At 45.7% G+C, this 18,461-nt stretch overlaps 1 protein-coding gene across 7 annotated transcripts in view; it reads right to left on the bottom strand.

The window, feature by feature from the left end:
- Window positions 1-18,461, bottom strand: part of GRAP2 (GRB2 related adaptor protein 2) — a 67,693-nt gene that overhangs the window by 27,753 nt on the left and 21,479 nt on the right. Inside the window, exons 1-2 of one of the 7 annotated variants that reach the window (XM_042947880.1) lie at window positions 15,151-17,251; window positions 8,667-8,933 (exon numbers count right to left, since the gene is read on the bottom strand). The exons of 5 other annotated variants lie outside the window; for them this stretch is intronic. The gene's annotated coding sequence lies outside the window, so the exon portion shown is untranslated. Of the gene's footprint in view, window positions 1-8,666; window positions 8,934-15,150; window positions 17,252-18,461 lie in introns of those variants that run through there. One more of the 7 variants, XM_042947878.1, reaches the window with a different exon arrangement.

The following is an 18,461-nucleotide window of genomic DNA, read 5'->3' as shown; positions in this document are numbered from 1 at the left end:
CCACACCAGTCTGGCCTATCAAACTTAACTTTCTTTTCTTTTTTAAGATTTTATTTTTAAGCAATCTCTCCATCCAGTGGGAGGCTTGAACTCACAACCCCGAGATCAAGAATTGCGTGCTCCCACCGACGGAGCCAGCTGGGTGCCCCTCTTATTTATTTATTTATTGATTGATTTATTTTCCAAGTTCAAAGCACGTCACATAAAATTTCACTCGCCCTCCACCTTTTTGTAAGAAAAAATCCTTTTCTTTAAGTGTAATGTCTACGTTCTATCAAACTCAAGCAAATCCTATTCTCTTTTTCCTAACTTGCCATTCTCTGCAAGGCAAGATTGCCAGCAACAGTGGAGAGGCACAGACCTGGCTGTCAGAGAGAGATCTGGTTTCAGATCTGTTTGGCCGCTTCCTTGCTCGCTGGGAAAACTTACCCCCCCCCCCCGCCCCCCCCCCCCCCCCCCCGCCGCCACCTCAGGTTCTGCATCAAGAATTCAGATAATAATCCTCATTCCCAGTGTTGCCAGGGATAGGCTCATCCTTGGCATTCGACAGTTCAGTGTCTCTTTCTCCCATCATTTTGCATCTCACCTATCTACTTCCCTTTCTTTTTTTTTATTAAAATTTTTTTAAGGTTTATTTATTTTTCAGAGACAGAGAGGCAGAGCGTGAGCGGGGGAGGGGCAGAGAGAGAGAGACACAGAATCCGAAACAGGCTCCAGGCTCTGAGCTGTCAGCACAGAGCCCGATGCGGGGCTCGAACTCACAGATGGTGAGATCATGTCCTGAGCTCAACCGACTGAGCCACCCAGGCGCCCCTCTACTTCCCTTTCTTGTAAACAGTCTCCAAACCGTTTTTAGAAATCCACCAAGCCTATGCCACGGTCCAGCTTCTTAAATCTCTGTTTTTGTTCACTTAACCCCAGGTGAGCGCTAGCTTCTCTCTACTCCCTATGGAGTCCTGGCTCCAGCAACAGCAGAAGGTACGACACAACGTCCTGTAATCAAGACAATCCCGTAAGTAAAGAGAAGAGACAGCCCAAACCAAAGGGAAGTGGCGAAATGGAAGGCTGAGAAACAGAAGACTGATTTGGTTTCTAAACTTTGCCCTCTGCCCGGAGCTCAGTGACTGCACTGCTATCTGTAAAGGGAGCCCCAGGACAGCCACGCAGGGAGCTCACGCAGACCGTGCCTCACCCAAGTCTAGAGACCAGAACCGGCTGAGACTAAGTTCCATGTATCCATGTGGTCTACCATGGGCCAAGGGCCTCACCTGCACTTTGCTACATTAATATGATTATGGTCATTATTCCTAGTGCTACCCGACCGCCACTCCCATTTCATAGCTGGGAAACTGAGGGGGGCGATTACCGTGCAAGTCTGCTGGCTGGCGAGGCTGTGCTCTGTTTCCTTCACCGCGGTGCCTCTGCCGGTCCTAGCAAACCTGGAAAGTCCTGCACTAGTTCAGGGTAATTACCAACGAGCTCAGGGCCCCCCAGACCTTCCTGGGTGGCTGTCCTTCAGCCAAGAAATTGATGGGAGCAATTCTCACACACCCGCAAAATTCAAGCCCGTTATTTCTGCCGCCTCCCGAGGCTGAGCTATCACTTGCTGTTTCCTTGTTTTATCCTGATTGTTCCCTAAAGCAATAACAATTGTCTACAGAAACACCGTGAATCCCGCTGGCAAAATCCAAACAAGAATGGAGCATGAAAGATACCTGCCCTCCAGAATCAGAAATTATTCCACGAGCCCTACAAGAAGGGCAGGAGGGGGTGGTGGTGGATGTGAGTGGCGGGCAGCGAAGAGACAGACAGACATTTTACAAATCCCCAGGCTTCTCCTTTCTCCCCAACTCCCCCTTCACTTCCTAATTTCTATTCACATCATGATTTCTCTTCAAACGTATCACCGGCATTTTATGGTGCCTTCATGTTCCCTTTTCCTTCTCTTCCCGTCTGTTCACTTCATGTTTGTGTTTATCGATTTGGGCTCTGAACGCTTGGCTCATTTGTCATATATTTGAAAACCTCCGTCTTCTGGCCCTGTCGTCGCCACGGTTGCAACATCGCTCCCAAATGCTATCAGTCCGCGCTCAGCACCCTCTCTCCTTTCCCTCAGTCTGCACTCGGCGCTACCTTAATTCTTATTTGGGCAAAGCACAAAAGCAGAGAGTCGATGACTGTGTGGTCACAAGTGCTTTAATCTTCTTGTCACTTTTACTTATATTCCCAAGCCCCTATTTATTATTGGAATACGGGTCATTTTTTAATTCGCTGGTCTCAAAGCTTGCAAAAGTGGACATTAACCCGTATAACAGTTTACTTTGCTTCATTTGATAAGTATATCCCTCAAAAGTTGGAGGTAACTACATTTCTACATACCCAGTCGCCCCATAAAGGCACTAAAAAGCTGCCAGTAGGAGGGATGCTAATGCGCCTTACTTCCATCCGATGAATAGTCAACAATTATTCTTATCTTTTTTGGAAATGTAGGTCATAATTTGAGTTTGCTTGAACTGAGGAACGCCTGTATTTGCTTTGCTTCAAGTAGTCTCTTTCTTTTTAACTGCTAGTTTTGATGCCCTAACCCTCAGACTCTCAAAGTTGGACGCGACCCGGTCTCTCTCTAATTTATTGAGATGACAGAGAATGGGCAGAGGGGAGGTTGAATTGGAAACAGTGTGGTGCATTGGTTATATTGGAGCAAATGTCTCACTGTAATTTTCAGTTTGAATCCTTCCCTAAGGAGAAAAAAACCAAAAGGAATGTATAAAGATGACGCTCACAAGTCTCAAAATCTTGTGACTGTCCCTGGGTCCTCCACCACCCTCCGGGTGACTGGGCTCAGGCTCCTGGCTCTTCCGGTCATTTCCTTCAGGTAACACCACCGTCTGTCAGTGCTCTTCTCAAAATGTGTTACATAGGTTTGAGCCCAGTATTTAAGGAAATGGTCTCAGCCCGGCTGAGCGGAAGGACACGTTTGATCCCTGCAGCCGCACGACAGAGCTTTAACCACAGAAGTCTTCTGTGACACCGCTGGCCGTCGGGGTTCCACAGCAAACCAGGAGGACAAAAGCACCAGGGTCCCCCAGCGTGAAGAGGGGCCACACCAGGCCTCTCCACTTGTGATTCTGCGAGAGGCTTTTGGGAGCCAAAACGTGAGGTTCAAACGTCGTCTTTTTGGCTTAGATCTTGTTTGGGGCCTCGCCACTGGCCAGGTCTTCAGTCCATCGCCATTGTCTGGGCACGGATTTATATTCCCCCACTCTGGCTTCTCTCCCGACTCTTTCCGTACAAGCAAGCTTAATGCCTCTGTGGCCTCTACTCTGTAATAAATGGAACACAGGCTTTGGAGTCAAGAACAGCTGGGCGAGGGTCCTGCTCCTTCCTTCACCAGCTGTGTGATCGCAGGCAAACTGGTGATCTCCGAGCTCAATTTCTTACTGAATGACTCCCTCCAGGTTGACACGAACGTATTCATCGACGCACTCTGAGGATTGACTCCGTACCATTCTCCATGGTTTTCTTCATTCTGTTCCCTGGGAGCTCATGAAAAATGCACCCCAATGCCTTCCTGAGATCAAACTGGGACACGTCGGTGGCCCTTTCATTACGTGGTGCTCTAATAACCTTATAGGAAAGAACGTAAACCAGAGCAGGGTCAGCTTCTCTTTCAGGCCCATACTCAGGGAAATGCAACGTGGAAGAAATTTGTCTTTTTCACTCACTTTCCCTCTTTTGTGTTTTCTGTTCCCCACTCCTTGTCCATTTTCCTAGCCTGTTGAGTTTCCTTTTATGTCTTTTTTTTTAATGTGTATTTACTTATTTTGAGAATGAGAGAGAGAGAGAGAGAGAGAGAGAGAGCATGCACGCAAGTGGGGGAGGGGGGCAGAGGGAGAGAGAGACAATCTCAAGCGGGCTTCCTGCTCTGCTCAGAGCCCAATGCGGGGCTCCACCCGCGACAGTGAGATCGTGACCTGAGCTGAAGTCAAGAGTTGGACTCAACCGACAGAGCCACCCAGGCATCCCCTTTTTATGTCTTTTAATTAGGCTGCTGTCTACCATGCCCCCATTCACCCTCTCCCCCATCCTGCTTGCTTGATAGAACAAGGACTCCTGGGTGTTGAAGGTTTCTGATTCACACTTTCTGACAGTCATTTTCCCACTCAAGAATCAATGCCATGTTGTCGCACTACCTCCCAGATCTGCTCAAGACTCTCCTCTTGCCATTTTAGGTCTGCAGCAATCTCTTCCTCATCCCATGGGGATCTAAGTCCAAATGGACTTCAGAATACCACACATCCATGCACACATGCCTTAGGAAATGGCTTCTCATTATTCTCCAAGCACTCCCTCTCCATCCTCACCTCTGCAGTGGTCTTCCTTCCGTCACCTGACTCAGGTTGCTATGTACCGTTGTGCAGGTTGTTTAGTGCACAAGGGCCTGTGGCTCAGCCTGCCGTGGGGGCTAAAATCCAACCGGCGCTCTTCTATCAAACTTTGAGTCCTGATGTGGGGCTGCGTCTGCCCAAAGTTAGGGGCACACTTTTTCAACTTAAACAAAGGCATTGGGTCTAACTGCAACTGTTCCTTCTAAACCTTACTCGGGGTCTGCCCTTGTCATACCCTATGCTCTTCTCCTCTCTTGATCTTCTGGGGGACTCAGCGTATTTACCCCTCGCTTGGTGCTGCCGCCACATTCAGTGAGGTGGGCAAGCACCTGGCCTTTTGGAGTTTGGCTACTAGAATTCGAGTCCTGGCTGTCCCGCCAGCTATCTGGGTGATCTCGAGAAAGTTATTTAATCTCTCTGGGTCTCCGTTTTCTCATCTTTAAAACAGGAATGATAATAATACCTGCCTTCTAGTGTTCTAGTGAAGATATTTGAATACTTGAAATACCACCCAAAGCACTTAGAATGGTGCCTGGCACATAGGAGGCGCTCCGTGCTTGCTAGCTTCCGCTACTTTGTGCATATTCCACAATAGCTAACAATGACTGAGACAGGCTGTGGCTCACGGAAAGTAGGAGCGAGGAAATGTAGCCCTCGCTAAGTAGGGTCGCTAGATAAAATACAGAATGCCCGGTTCCATTTGAATTTCAGACAAATATTCTAGTGTAAGTATATCCCAAATGTTTACCTTCTCCACAGGAATCTCAAAGTGGTAGATGGTGCCTTGTTAAGACTAATGGCAAGCAATCATTTGACCTTTCCACCCTGTCCTGTCTATTCTCTCTGCTGTCCTTCACATCACACAATGCTTGCCCTGTTAGGTCTCTGACATAAAAACTGGGGAGCGGGCCAATCTGTGGCATGAGACCCGCCATCTTGGAATGGAGCCTTTAGGTGTTCCTGTGAACGTTATGGTTGGCATGTAGAAGCATATATTCTCTCATTCGTATATGCGGGGAGCCACAAAATGTCATACTTCCCACTTTCTCTGCCTTTCGTGTGTTATTTGCCACTTTCAATGTTGTGTGGGCCAAAAAGCACGCTCTTCCTGTTATGCGTTCTGAAATACTATGTGTTTTGATAAGTGGGTTTTATAGATTGGAATTTCAGTTTCTGTAAGTGAATTTTCTTGTAATCCATATTTGTGTTAAAGCAGGAATCCTCTAAGCCTTCTTACGTATTCAGATACTTCTCTTGTGATTATTCTGGCATTTCACATCGTTATTCTCAAATTCACTATCTGCTCTCTCGTATCTATAACTTGTCAAATTTTTCCACGCTTGGCATTTGCACCACAGTAAAAAAAAACTCCTGGGCACCGGCCCCAGTGAATTATTAGTAGTCCTGTCACATAGTCACCAGGTTGACATTTACTTATATTATCTGTGTCTCTAGTCCCGATGACAAATAATCCTTGAATTGGTTGCTGATACATCATCCTTTTTTTTATTATTATTATTTTTAAATATGATTTGTGCTTTTCTAGAGCTTTGCCTGTTCCTGGCCACTGTAGAGGAAGCTACTGAACCCCCAGTGGTACCAAATGGGGTTCTGTTCCCCTCTTGATCTTCTCTTTTTTATTCTCTTTTATTTCTAATCCTCCATTACTGACTACTTGTCCAGACCCTTTTCTCTGCTAACTCTGTCTGCATGGCCGAGGAGTGGTGATTTCTCCTCAGTCTGGTCTTCAGATTTTCTGCTGCTTGACCTCACTGGGCTTTCACTCTCCTTACCTCTCTCGGGACTATCTCCTATGCTTTATGCATTCGCTCAGCAGACATCTACTGGGCCCCACTTTGCGCCAGTCACGGTGCTCCGTGGGGATCCAGAGTGGATTAGAGAGCGGTCCTAGACTTTAGCTGGCTCCCAGTCTTGATGGAAAGACACACAAGTTGACCAAGCAAGTGAGATCAGTTGAGCCAAACCTCAAGTGGTTGAGGAGCCCAGAGGAGAGTTCCTAACCCCCCTGGGAAGGGTACAGGTGCAGGAGAGACAAGGGGGAGCTTCCGGAGTGAGATGACAAATAAACCGAGCCTTGCAGACAGGTCGAGGGCACATACATCACCGATGGAGGGAATGATCCATGTAAATAGGAGTTGGGGAGACCATCTGGTTCATTATAACCATAGTGGATTGGCGTGAGATGGGATTGGTGATTGGTGGGGGGGGCAGATCATGAAGGGCCTTGTACAGCCTGCCAAGGACGTTGAACTTTATGCCAAGGGTGAGGAGGAATCACTGAAAGGGTTGCTGACATTTGCATTCGGAAATGTCCAGTCTGGTGCAGCATGAAGGACTAGAGGGCGGGGTCGAGCTGCAGACAGCCAAACCAGTGCAGTGGTCAGAAACGGCGAGGGCCTGAAATCTGACGGCGGGAGACTGTGCTCCTTCTCTTGACATTGGGTTTTGATTCCAGGGTGAGTGCTTTACGTGTTATCTCATTTACCACTTGCAAGATCCTGAGGAGTAAGTCCTGTTATTATACCCATCTGATGCATGAGGAAACTCAGGAGCAAAGAGGCAACAGAATTGCCCAAGTTCACATGTATCGAGATACGGCAGGGCCAGAATTCAAATTCAGCCTGTGCGCTTCACTAACATTGTCCCTGGTGTCTTACTTCGACTAACTGGCGGTGGCTGAGAGGCAGAAAGGAGTCTAGAGCAGTGCTCTCCGGCCGAAATACGCAAGCCACAAATGTGAGCCACATATGCGACTTTAAATATTTCAGTAGCACATTAAAAAAAAAACAACTGGGGCGCCTGGGTGGCGCAGTCGGTTGAGCGTCCGACTTCAGCCAGGTCACGATCTCGCGGTCCGTGAGTTCGAGCCCCGCGTCGGGCTCTGGGCTGATGGCTCGGAGCCTGGAGCCTGTTTCCGATTCTGTGTCTCCCTCGCTCTCTCTGCCCCTCCCCCGTTCATGCTCTGTCTCTCTCTGTCCCAAAAATAAATAAAAAACGTTGAAAAAAAAAAAAAAAAAAAACAAACAACAACTCATTTTTAATAATTCATTTAACACAATATATCCCTAATACTATCATTTCAACATGAAATCGATAAAAAGTACTACTGAAATATTGTGCATTCTTTTTTACTGGACTAACTCTGGTGTGTACTTTATAATTACAGCCCATCTTAATTTGCACCGACCGTATCTGAAGTACTGAATAGTACATGTGGCTGGCAGCTACCATATTTGACCAGTGTGGGTCCAGAATGGCTCTCCCATTTCTGCTGTTGATGATACGGTAGGCGGTGATAACATTCTCAGAGTTAAGGGACCATCGGAGGAAAAAGATAATTTGGAAGGAGTTTGAAAGGCTTGGGAAACACCTAGGTGGAGATTCCTAGTCAGGGGTTGGATATATAGGTGTGGATCTCAGCGTAAAAGTCTGAGCAGACATATAAAGTTGGAAGCTATTGCCAGACAGGTGGTTATTAAACCAGGGTTAGAAGGAACTCACATGGGGCGATTATGTACAAGGACTGAGCTCTGGAAACACAAGGAAGGGATGGACATCTCGTGTAGGTGGAGGGGCTCGCTTGTAGGTATCTCCTCTCAAGTGGGAAGGAAGGACGAAGGGACTGTGATTGCAGAAGGTAAGTTTGTGTAGGTAAAGAGAGTGGGGAAAGACAGGAAGCAGGCCTTCTAACCCAATGTTGGCAGGGGTTCTCTTGGCCCCTCTGCTTCCTTTTTCTCTTCTACAGAAAAATGAGCCCTTTTATGGCTGACTGCTCACAAGATCGAGATGCAAAAAAGGGGAGGAAGAGGCAAACAAAATGTAAATGTTTGTTCAGCCAGGAAGTAAAAACCAACACGAGCGCCCATTTCTCCAATTGCCATTCCATACTCTCTCTCTCTCTTTCTCATTAAACTTTTTATTTTGAAATAACTATCGACCCACGGGAAGTTGCAAAAATTTGTCTCCTGTCTTTTTCATCTTCTTCCCACGGGGGTGACATCGTACGTCACCACGGCATGGTATCAGCACCAGGAAACTGACATTGGCGTAATGCTATTAAGGGGACTTTTGGCTTTTCTTTGATCATTTCCTTGTAGGAAGCACCCTGAGTAAAAAGAATCAAAATGAGGTGAGATGTAATTAATGCCCCATCAGGTCCAGAACTTCATGTGTGTTCAAGAGGGTTTATCCCTGTAACTAAGTGACACGCGTCAAATACAATAGTAAATGCCACCTAAATGCCCAGGCCCCAAATACCTTCTTACAGCCGTCTGTAAACTTGTACCGACATTACGTGGTCAGACCAGACTCTTCACTGCCTGTTTGGCTCCATCTTGTTATGGAGAACAGCAAAGAACAGAAGAACAGACAGTTCTGCTGTTCCCATCAGGATCTATAGTGAGAAGAGACAGGAAGGTGCCCCAAATCGCACTGCTGCATGGCCCAGGTCTCCGTGACTACAGAACACAGCCTCAGTTTCTGACATGGCACTATCTCTTGATAGATGGCTATTTCATGCCCCATCTGCACAGCAGAAAACCAATGGGTTAGGAGAGTTAGCACAAGTGACTCCATCCAACTTCCATGCCGGGAGGATTTCAGAGGAATCCGCAGTACCCGATACGACAGGCTCCTCAATAAATGCTAGGGGTTTAATTGGACCGGCCTACAAAACAAACAGACCCAAAGGATACAGGCACAGTCCTCAAAAGCAGAATCAAACGAAGAAAGAACCAAGAAATCTTCTTGCTTCAAGGAAACAAAAACCAACGAGAGAAAATTAAGCCAACTTGAAGGGAACAGTGGCTGTCCATCAGCCAGGGTTCAGCCAAGGCGAATAACCCATTAATTAACAGAGTGAGAGTTCCTCTGTATTTTTACTCTCAGTGGTAATTTGCTAACCAGTAAATATGGAATGACTTTTTTTCTCCCTTGGAGATAAATGAGCTCTGGTTCTCCAAAAATGATACATCTGGCAAGAGGTAGAAAACAGAAAAATGAAGTGTTTTGTCCATTAAGACTTGAAATTTCAGCAAAATACTTATTTCTGGTAGCTAGGTAAAAAGAATTTGACAATTGGCCTTGGCAATTCCTGAACAGCTGAAGAAGGAAACATTTAGCAGGAACAGGCTGGATAAGGGTGGTCAGATGCCTCAGGCTGAGTGATCTCTATAAATTTATTTTGTGTATCTACACCTTGCCTTATATTGTCATGTGTCATATCCGTGCTACCAGTAATAAAATCGTTCCTGTCAAAGTCAAGACAGGCTGAGAGCAATTTGCAGTTGTGAAGAACTATGGGCTGCAGGGAACAAACAGGACACAAAGAATTGGGGGGGGGGGAGGGGTTCCTTACTCTGTTGTAGCCGTTGGAAAGGGTCTCCCGCCCACAGGTGCCAAGAACAGAGCAGCACTCACAGGTCAAGTGTAGAGGAAAAGAGCTGAAATCAAGTCGGCTCTATAAATGCTGTTATCCGATAGTCAAGGATGAGAGAACAAAAGCCATGGGTTGGACGGACTGGCCCTGCGTTGACCAGAATTGAAATTCAGCCCAGGGATCAGTGCTTTTGTTGACCTTCCCCATGACAATGTGTTTCGGCCATTTGTATCCGACCAAGCCATTTGTTTGGGGATGCAGCCTGCATTTTTAAATCTGTGCAGATGCTTACACAGACCCTGCTCTCCAGTCAGACGAGAATGTCACCAGATGTGACTAAACGTGCCTCCTTTTTTTAGCCGTTTAGATGTGAGAAATCCCTCCCATATCAGTCCGCTGCAGGAAACTATTTTTATCAGGGTCTTTCAACCCCAGCTCTGAGACACATGACACATATTCCTACAAAAGTTCCACGGTCGACAATGAAATAAACCTCGTGCCAGACAGACTCGTACGTCAGGGAGGCAGAGAGGGGAGTGAGTTCTGTCTGCGATCGCTTTGAACTGTGGATAAGCTAAGTGGGGGAAGCATGGCAGACAGGGCAGAATTAAAATGTGATCAACGCAGCATCTGGTTTCTCTTCTCTATTCAGCTTCCACAGAAGTGAACATGAAAAAAGGGGAAGGAGGGAGGAGCAAAAAATAAGGAGAGACAGGGCCCCTTCTGGGAAAAACAATTCTAGTTAGTCCTGAATTCTCAACTGTGAATTCCGCCTCAGGAAGCCAGTGGCCACTTTCACTGAGAGCACGTGGTGACAGAAATGCTCAGTTTGATCCAGGCTGGAGCCAGGCAAGGGGTGGCAGCTTCTGCCTCGATCTTTCCGCTGTCTCCCTTCCCCCTTCCAATCACAATAAATATATTTATACTCACTTGATTATGTCAGCCAGACAATACTCCCCTAATTGGCAGCGATCAGGGTTCCAGAACTGCTTGGGTGAACCTGCTGTCTCTCCATCAGGCAGAACAATAAGGGGCCACTAATGCAGTCCCCATTAACAATTTCCGGTGGAATAAAAAACAGTCCCCTGACCCGTGCATGGCAATGAATTTTCCTAACAGCTCCTAAGAGCCAACCCTTCAGGAACTCAGACTTACATGAACCTGCCCAGCATAGAATGCTTGTAGAAATCCTCCCCACCCCCAGCTCTAGTGCATAGAAGAAAAACCATAGCCACTTCCTTCTGCTGGAGGTTCTTTTGTTCTTTTACTCTTTTCGTTTTTCTTCTACAGGCCTTATGGAGCTAACTGTCATTTTTGGTTCTCGGTTCTTTGTCAATTTCAGGGACATCTGGTACACAGTTTACTGCATTTGCTAGCTTTGGTATTTGTAGCTAGGGAGGCAGTCTTTGCTGTGTGTGCATGTTCATTCCACATGCATAATTTACGCACACATCATTTGGAACTTGAGTGCCGTCGTATATTTTGACATTTAAATGTTGACGACCACAGTGCCGATCGTAAGCAATTGCTTCATAAATGTTTATTAGATGAATGAATGCACCAGCAAGGCGAATGTCATTCATTCATTCGTTCATCAGGCATTGGAATGCCTAGTAAGTGCCAGTATGTGCCTTAGTACGTGCTAGATGCTGGGTGTTCAGTGACGCGTACCCACAGTCCCTGGCCGCAGGGAGCTCACGGTGGAAGGGTGGGAGCCCGGCAGGTAAACAGGCAATTGTAAGACACCACGGGGACACAGCGAGAGAGCCCCGGGCAAGGTAGCGCGGAGCTCTCGGGAGAGAGACCTTAGTCTACCTAGGGCAGGGGCTGAGACAGCGGTGTATGTAGAGGGGTGTCCTGAAGGTGGTGAGGCTTCAGCTGGGGCTGTAAAGCGCTCCAAAAGGGATGGCACAGTCAAGGACAGGACACGAGAAAGAGCAGGGTGTGAGCAGAGGGCTAGAAGCTGGAGGGCGTTTTGGGAAAGCGCCGAGGCCAGGAGTTGACAAAAATAAAGTAGAGCCCAGGCAGGATCTGGAGGGAAGGGGTCTGGGTGGAGTAAACAAAGGAGCTTCAACTTCAGTTAGGACCCAAATTCCTCTGGATGGTGCCAGAATGTGGACACACACACACACACACACACACACACCCCAAAGCAGACTTTGGACCTGCTTTGGAAGCATTGCTGAAGTGCAGTAAGGAGATCCCGTCATGTCCCACACCCGTCACTCATGAGCTGGCTTCTGTATGAGTAAACTGAGGATGTGGACTTTGTGGGCTCTGAGGTTTGCGCAGAGACCACACCTGGGCCTGTTCCCTGTGCAAACCGTGGGGCTCTGAAGGAATGAGGCCACCTCTGAGCAGCACGCAGTATCACAGCATCGCTGCCTTACAGGACAGAGACAGGCAGGCATACTGAGTGCGATGCGGCAGAAATCCTTAAGAAGTATGCACAGGAATGTACCGTGTGATGGAGATAATCTTACTGTCCCCAGCCTAGGTCAGGGTCTCATTATCTCAATTCTGAAGAATCCCCAATTAAATGCACAGCACGGATCCCCGCTTGATTACATTTCTCTGCAGCACCGCTTAGCTTGTATCCTTTCTGCTCAAAAGCTTGATGACTCCTCTTTCCTTATAGAATCAAGCACTAAGTTCTGAGAGTGACATCCGAGGCCGTCCCCAAGCTGTCCCGTGCCCTACCTGCTACAACCTTCACCTCAGCCAGGTGGGGCCCCCGGCAATGGCGTCCACGCATGGCCTACGTGACACCATTTACAAGGCATGGCAGTGCCTTATAATTGCCTGTTGATGTGCCTGCCTCCCACCCTCCTGCCTCCTGCTTTTCCTTCCTCCAGACCCCCACTAAAGGTCCAACTCAAATTCAAGACGATCTCCTCTAGGGACGCTGTCTGGTTATCTCTGGACCCTTGGGAATCCTGTGTGACACTATGTTGTCCATTAGTGACCGTGAATTTCACTTGGCGGTTTGTGTCTAACTTCGCCAGCTAATTTGTCAGCTCCAGAGGGTAGGAACCAAGCCTCCTCCCTCTTTGTAGTCTATGGACCTAGCTCAGTATCCTGCTCGTGATAAATAATTGCTGGTGATGGCTTTCCTACACTATAGCTTCTAGGAGACCATTGAGTAAAATCCGTGGGAGGGATGATCATCATTTTGTTACCACAGCGCTGTGGCCCAAAGTTCTTTTTCCCTCTTCTTGAAAAATCTTGGAGAGAGTGGTTTGCTGCCACCATTTTGGAGTAAAGAGAATGTGAAACATTTCTGCTAGGATTCGTAAACAGTATTTTCCAGGCATTCCTTCAGAGCTTAAAGTTCACCCAGGAACGAGCTATTTCACAGATCAAAAGGCGCATATATGCAATCCACTGGGAGGAATAATCACTCTGCTAAATTTAAAAGGGAAAACGGTTGAACCCTCCAGCTTGAAAGTAGAAATGGTTTAGCATCACACGACTGAAGAGGAACACGAGAGACTTACTTAATTTTTGGCCCCCAACGTTTGGTTTTTATTGTACGTGTTCCATTGAGCAGCGCATGGGATTTTTCACAAAAGAAGAAATGGCGTTAAATCAATAAGGAAAATCACCATTTCCTTAGTGATCCAAGAGCATTTAAGGAAGCTGAGCTCTGCCAATATGTACAACTGTGCAGAATTTGTAACTGGGCAGTTAAAACCACCATCTAAGCTGGCAGCTGTGATTTTCCCAGAAGCAGAGCTTCAGAAAGAAAAATAGCTTTTAAACTTCAGTTCCAGTTTTGCAAATTGGATCTGTTCATGAAAAACCGTTTTAAGTCCCAGGGTCTCTCTTTCCTCATTAGTAAAGGATATGATTGTTTCTTTTCACCCACATGGAAATTCATTCATTTACTCCACAAATATTTATTGAGTACCTATCATGAATCAAACACTGTTTTAGGTGCTGGGGAAGCAGATGTGAACAAAAGAGGCAGAGTCCCTAACCTTGTGGAGATGGTCTTCTGGCTGGGGGTGGGGGGTCAGATAATCAGTAAGTAAGCAAATAAGTAGACACATACTATGCCAGGCATAAATAATGGAAATAATGTTACCATCTTATTGTACTTGGAAAATTAATTTCTAGAAAATTAAAAATGAAGACTCCTCCATGAATATTATCTTAGCTCATATATGTCACATATATTAAGAGGTATTTTAAAAAATAACTAGTAAAGAATACATAGATTACTCTTTACACGTGACTTTGACATTCCCTACTGACTTTCCAAAGGGTGGGCAGCCTTGTGTCTCTGTATTTTTCCTAGACCCCAGGCCCCAGTCATAATAGCACCAAGGAAGGTTCCCGGGTGACATGACGTTCACATTGTCCCTAGGTGTTCCATCTTCCCCAAAGACTCTCCTCCTCCTTTTTCCAATCCTTGCCACTCGATAGCGTGGCTCCAAAGTCACTTTCTCTGTGTAACCTTTCCAGACCCACCAAGTAGAGCTGAGTTCTCCCTCCCTTCTGCCCCAAGGGTATCCTGGCACTTTCTCAGTCAATTACATCATTTAATGGAAGATTTTTGCAATGATTTGTTTACTTCTGTATCTTCCCTCCTAAGCTGTAAATTTCTCCAAGTAGAGAGAGTCTCGTTTGTAATTTTATAGCACAGCACAGTGCCTGGCACAGAGTGGGCCCTGGATAAACATTTGATGAATGAACGAATGACCTTCTGTCTCTTCTGTTTTGGCTTGTGCTGAGCTATGCAGATGAGAATGAGGTGACTGTGGCAATGTGACAGAGGAAAACCAACTGACTAATATGGTAAAGACCTTTAGTTTGCTCTTACAAACAATGGATTTTAAACATTTGAGCTCATGGGCTGCAGATGATAAGGAATTTTGAAACCAACGTTTCCTAGATGATATTTCTGTGTGTACTAAATCTGGATGGTTGAGAAGTTCAAATAAATGATTAAAGCATGTAAAGCAGAACGATTAAGTCATCTGGATCATCTACTGCAGGAGAGAAACTTAGAGAGACTTAATAATGGTTCTTAATGAAAGGAGAGATTGTATTCCAAGGACAGCTAAACATCCTCCCTCTGCATGCACACAAAAGGAGACAAAATGAGGTTACAGTGCTGGGAGACTTACGGTAAAAACAAAGAAGTCAGTTTCAGGTGGGATGCGGGAAGTCATCTCAAGTTATTGTTGCAAATAACTCACATGTTGTGGAAGGCTTGCTCAGAACCAGGCATCGTTCCAAATGTTTTACCAGGTGTTCTTTCACCACAACAAACCCAGGCAGGTCCGTTTTTTGGATGTATTTCTCCCATTTTACAGGCGAGGAGATGGAGGCGCCATAACTGATGGTTAAGTAACTCACCTGGGCGGCACAGCTGGGAAATGGTGGTGCTGACGCTCCAGCCAGGGCCGCCTGGCCCCCGAGCTGTTGCTCTTACCTACTCTGCTTACGGCTTTACTAGAGGCTGAAATAGAAGCCAGACAGACCCTCGTCTCAGGACGGAGACCTAAAACTTAGCCCACGGAAGCTCAGTAAGTTCCTGTGGCTCCTTTAAATTTGAACAAGAAAATCCTTGAGCACATAAACTGTCCTTCATTGCCAGGGCAACTAGTTTTCTCATGGGCTTCACTACACCAGTGTGTGTGTGTGTGTGTGTGTGTGTGTGTGTGTGTTTGGTGAAATTGGAGTACCTGCTTTTCTTTTCTTTGTTCTAGTGAGTTGGTCTACCAGCTCGTCTTTCTAATGAGATGTTGTGTTTTGTTTTGTTGTTGGCAGTCCGCACACATGGTTTAAGCATCCACATGTGTGTGTGTGTATTTATAAGAGCAGACACCAGTCGAGTCAAATTTAGATGTTATGATTTTAGCTCCATAGTGATGGAATTTACTCTTGGGGCTGAAAAGTCAGCATCTCCTCTGTTCTTTTTTTCCAAGGCAACCTTGTTTAGCCTGCCCTGGGGACATAAGCAGGGGGGTCATGGGCAGCACCGAACAGGGGCAGCTTGCTGAGCAACTCAGATGCTGAGCACAAGGAAGTCAAGGCTCCTCTGGTCCTCATGCTGTGCCCCGGCTGCAGGATGCCTGGAGGCTTGCTCCGGTGAACCAGGGCCGCCCAGTAGGAGCCCTGTGAAAGGGTGTGAATGAGTCACTACACTTTTCAGGTTGACTGAGATGACTTCTGTTGATTTTCTTCGAATTTAGATCTGTTATCAGTGTTCACACATGGGGCCTAACGGGAAGAAGGGTGAACATTTTCTTGATAGTGCCTGGCCTTTGGCAGGGTTGTGATAAGATTTGGGTTAAGATGTGACTCTGCAGGAATGTGTAGGTCAGCATGTGTGTCCCGGGGTGTGCTGAGGGCCTCCAGGGGGCATGCTTCAGTGTCCTGAGCTGGAAGGAGACCCATCAGGCTAGGTACAAATGTTTTCTGATGTTGTATACGAGTCGCCTGGGTTGGTACTTACTATTTGAGGGCATCTGCAGGCTCTGGGAGTTGGTCAGACTTTAGGGGCCATAGTTTGGGAGAAACACTTACTTTTTAACATGGGTCCCCCACCATGACTAGATCAATTATTGGTGCCTTGGTTAAGGGTTTGGGTTCTAGAAGCTCAGTTAACTTTTCTGGTCTGTTTCCCCATCTATAAAATGGATATGACAATGGTGCCCACCCCCTTGGGGAGGGCTCAATAGATTAATACATGTCAAGAGCTTGGAGCAGTGCCTGGTATTTAGTTAGCATTAAATCTGTATTTATATTGATTCACACATCTTTGTTGATACAGCTTCATATTTGGCAGAGGATCAGTTTCAATGCTTGTGCAAAATAGGTGCTTAGTAACTATTTGTTAAATGTTGAAGGAATTAGAAGAATGGATTTAGTGGCATACGTGAATGGCAACTTGTTTTGATTTCTCGGGAACCTATAATTTTGGGTCAAACTGGACACTAGATTTAATCCGCTATAGAGAAATATTTCAAAAAAGTGGAGTTTTCTGCAGTCAAACATCCATTTCTGCAGAAAAGAAGGGAACGGAGATGATGGTTTTGCGTGAAGATCACAGTGGGAATGGCATGAAAAATTGAATGGAAGGACAGGTAGCAGGGTCCATGACTCTAAGGCAAATAAAGAGAAATATCTAATATAATCAGACACTTTAAAACTACAAACTTATGTTAATTTTGAGTGTACAAAAATAAAAATAAAAAAAACAGGAGTAAAATCTCTGACCTGTATTTACCTTGTATTGATTTTCTAACAATGACAGCTTGAAATGAATAATTTAATTTAAAAAACAGAAAGAAAATGAACAGTCTAATGTTTTAGGACCTGGTACGTTTTAAGAGTGCATTAATATTAGGTTGAATCGTATGAAATTGCCACTTCTTTTGGTGAAAAATGGTCAGACATTGTCAATTTCATACGGTTCAATTTAAGTTTTTTTAAATGTTTATTTGATTTTGAGAGAGAGAGAGAGAGAGAGAGTGAGAGAACGAGCGTGAGCTCGAGCAGGGGAGGCAGAGAGAGAGGGAGTTACAGAATCCGAAGTAGGCTCCAGGCTCTGAGCTCTCAGTGCAACCCCTATGCGGGGCTCGAACCTGCTAACCACGAGATCATGACCTGAGCCGAAGTTGGAGGCTCAACTGACTGAGCCACCCAGGCGCCCCATCATATGGTTCAATTTAATATATTTAAGCTAACTGACACTAAATCAAAACACTATGTTACCTTGCCCTTTATTGCCTTTTAGCTATGGCTATAGAACTGAATTGGCCAATTTTATTTGTCTTAGCCTCTTTTGCCTCTCAGAATTTGTGCACAGTCGGTGCTAAACAAATCTTTTGTTAATTGAGTGGGGTTTCTGTTATCTTCTCTCAAAAATTAGGCCTAAATTTTGTTACACTACCTAATGCCAAGACTGCCCTTAAAATATAATTAACAAAGTGTTAGCTTCATTTCATGTTTCATGATTTAGATAAATCCTTTCTGTTTCTTATTTGGGCAGCACTGGGAAGCTAATTTATACATTATTAATATAATGTACAGGCAAACAAGACTCTGCTTGTGCACACAAGCCATGACAAGAATAAATTCAGGTCAGATATATTTTTGCAATTAAGGAAAAGTGTTATTATAATAATGAGAAATGACTGTGTATGTGACATATCTCTGCACAATAAAATGCATTATAGACTCATAAAGGAGGTGAATGGCAGAATCAGGCAAGCTTTCTCCTGAAGGTTCCAATCATTTAGGACTCGGTCGAGGCATCCAAAGCGCCCTGCGATGAACTGAAAATGATAACCTTCAGGATCCCCAGGAATGAAGAGCTTCATTATTATTCATATAAGATTTCATAACAGTTGGGATTGGTCCAAAAGTTAGGAAACGTACTGAAATAACTGAGCAGGCAGCATGAAATGATTTTCAACGCAGAAAATAAAAATCTTCTATGGGGGAGAGGTGGAGAATGTTCAAGGAAGAGTGTGAATAACCCATGAAGTATTACACCTGCTTGGGCCTCAATTTTCCCCTATTTGTTACCTACCCCCTGGAAAATATTCATTCCCTATAACATCTGTGGCTGCAAGGGTGAATGGGATCATGCCTTAAAATGAGATGCATTTCTTAGAGGGAGAAGCCAGAGTTCGAAAATGCATTATTTAGGGTTTTGA

This window comes from Panthera leo, chromosome B4, assembly GCF_018350215.1.
Source record: "Panthera leo isolate Ple1 chromosome B4, P.leo_Ple1_pat1.1, whole genome shotgun sequence".
In the NCBI taxonomy this organism is placed as follows: domain Eukaryota; kingdom Metazoa; phylum Chordata; class Mammalia; order Carnivora; family Felidae; genus Panthera; species Panthera leo.
This window is presented reverse-complemented; position numbering and strand designations above follow the sequence as displayed.